Source organism: Sphaeramia orbicularis, chromosome 22 (genome assembly GCF_902148855.1).
Source record: "Sphaeramia orbicularis chromosome 22, fSphaOr1.1, whole genome shotgun sequence".
Taxonomy (NCBI): domain Eukaryota; kingdom Metazoa; phylum Chordata; class Actinopteri; order Kurtiformes; family Apogonidae; genus Sphaeramia; species Sphaeramia orbicularis.
Window position 1 is genome coordinate 31,393,236 of NC_043978.1, and position 2,868 is coordinate 31,396,103.

Here is a 2,868-nt window from a genome sequence, read left to right on the forward strand (position 1 = left end):
GTGATCTGCCTCAGAGGTTAAATGTGCTAAATCTTACTTTAAATGCCATTGACCAGAATGTTTCTTTATTAGTGACTCAAACTTTCGCTGCTTTTATTCTGATAGTGCAGTGTAATCAATCCATTTGTTGAATAGTGGTTTTAAATGAGCAGGAAGTCAATGAAAAACTGATGTGAATATGAGCTAAAGCTGGGACACAAATGTAGACGAATAAAAAAAAATTGTTCATGTAATGTCATGTAATATAATGTCTATACATGTAAATTCATAGTATTTCATGATATATTTTTCTAAGTTTGGTTCCTGGGACACTAGAATTGTGTCTTAAATGATGTTTTGATTCCTGTTACTGCTGCATTAATGTATAAGTTTCATTTTAGTGCTGTAAATGTTTAAGGTTGAGCTCAGTTGAAACACTTTATGTAATGTGCAGTTTATATTAATGCATCATATTCTATAAGATCATCAGATGTGTGTTTGGTTGTGACAAACATGGACCTTGTAGCTCAAGAAGGAACATTTACTAATGCTTAACACATATACTGAGAGTCAGAATCAGAAATAGTTTATTAATCCAAGGATGGGGAATAGAACACAAAACATCAGCCATATTTACAATGTAATAACATCCATTTTCTACTTTATTTATTTATTTATTTATGTATGTATTTATTTATTTATTTATTTAGAAATGATCTGCCTCAGAGGTTATATAGAATTTTTGACTTAATTTTTTTTTTATTTGTGACTCAAACTTTCACTGCTTTTATTCTGGTAGTGCAGTGTAATCAATACATTTGTTGAATAGTGGTTTTAAATGAGCAGGAAGTCGATGAAAAACTGATGTGAATATGAGCTAAAGCTGGGACACAAATGGAGAGAAGTAAAAAGAATTATAATGATGTAGAAGTACTGGATAAATCTACAGAAAATAGAGAGGCTCCAGTAAAGGACATGAAAATGTACTTAAGAACATGCATGAACATCACCACGAACACACTCAGATTACAGCTGAGAGGACAAAGATTAGATCCACGGATGACTCCTGACTCAGTTCTTTTATTTGATGAATGGGTGAATTGTGACTCAGTTCTTTTATTTGATGAATGGGTGAATTGTGACTCAGTTCTTTTATTTGCGAACAGATGACTCCTGACTCAGTTCTTTTATTTGCGAACGGATGACTCCTGACTCAGTTGTTTTAGTTGTGAACGGATGACTCCTGACTCAGTTCTTTTATTTGTGAATGGATGACTCCTGACTCAGTTCTTTTATTTGTGAATGGTTAATTCCTGACTCAGTTCTTTTATTTGTGAACGGATGACTCCTGACTCAGTTCTTTTATTTGCGAACGGATGACTCCTGACTCAGTTCTTTTATTTGTGAACGGATGACTCCTGACTCAGTTCTTTCATTCGTGAACGGATGACTCCTGACTCAGTTCTTTTATTTGTGAACGGATGACTCCTGACTCAGTTCTTTTATTTGTGAATGGATGACTCCTGACTCAGTTCTTTTATTTGTGAATGGTTAATTCCTGACTCAGTTCTTTTATTTGTGAACGGATGACTCCTGACTCAGTTCTTTTATTTGCGAACGGATGACTCCTGACTCAGTTCTTTTATTTGTGAACGGATGACTCCTGACTCAGTTCTTTCATTCGTGAACGGATGACTCCTGACTCAGTTCTTTTATTTGTGAATGGATGACTCCTGACTCAGTTCTTTTATTTGTGAATGGATGACTCCTGACTCAGTTCTTTTAGTTGTGAACGGATGACTCCTGACTCAGTTCTTTTATTTGTGAATGGTTAATGCCTGACTCAGTTCTTTTATTTGTGAATGGATGACTCCTGACTCAGTTCTTTTATTTGTGAATGGTTAATGCCTGACTCAGTTCTTTCATTCGTGAACGGATGACTCCTGACTCAGTTCTTTTATTTGTGAATGGTTAATGCCTGACTCAGTTCTTTTATTTGTGAATGGATGACTCCTGACTCAGTTCTTTCATTCGTGAACGGATGACTCCTGACTCAGTTCTTTTATTTGTGAATGGTTAATGCCTGACTCAGTTCTTTTATTTGTGAATGGATGACTCCTGACTCAGTTCTTTTATTTGTGAACGGATGACTCCTGACTCAGTTCTTTTATTTGTGAATGGATGACTCCTGACTCAGTTCTTTTATTTGTGAATGGATGACTCCTGACTCAGTTCTTTCATTCGTGAATGGATGACTCCTGACTCAGTTCTTTTATTCGTGAATGGTTAATGCCTGACTCAGTTCTTTTATTTGTGAATGGATGACTCCTGACTCAGTTCTTTTATTTGTGAATGGTTAATGCCTGACTCAGTTCTTTTATTTGTGAATGGATGACTCCTGACTCAGTTCTTTTAGTTGTGAACGGATGACTCCTGACTCAGTTCTTTTATTTGCGAACGGATGACTCCTGACTCAGTTCTTTTATTTGTGAACGGATGACTCCTGACTCAGTTCTTTCATTCGTGAACGGATGACTCCTGACTCAGTTCTTTTATTTGTGAATGGATGACTCCTGACTCAGTTCTTTTATTTGTGAATGGATGACTCCTGACTCAGTTCTTTTAGTTGTGAACGGATGACTCCTGACTCAGTTCTTTTATTTGTGAATGGTTAATGCCTGACTCAGTTCTTTTATTTGTGAATGGATGACTCCTGACTCAGTTCTTTTATTTGTGAATGGTTAATGCCTGACTCAGTTCTTTCATTCGTGAATGGATGACTCCTGACTCAGTTCTTTTAGTTGTGAACGGATGACTCCTGACTCAGTTCTTTTATTTGGGTGGCTCGTGCTGCAGATGCGGTGTGTTTTATTTTGGAGGTGTGTGCAG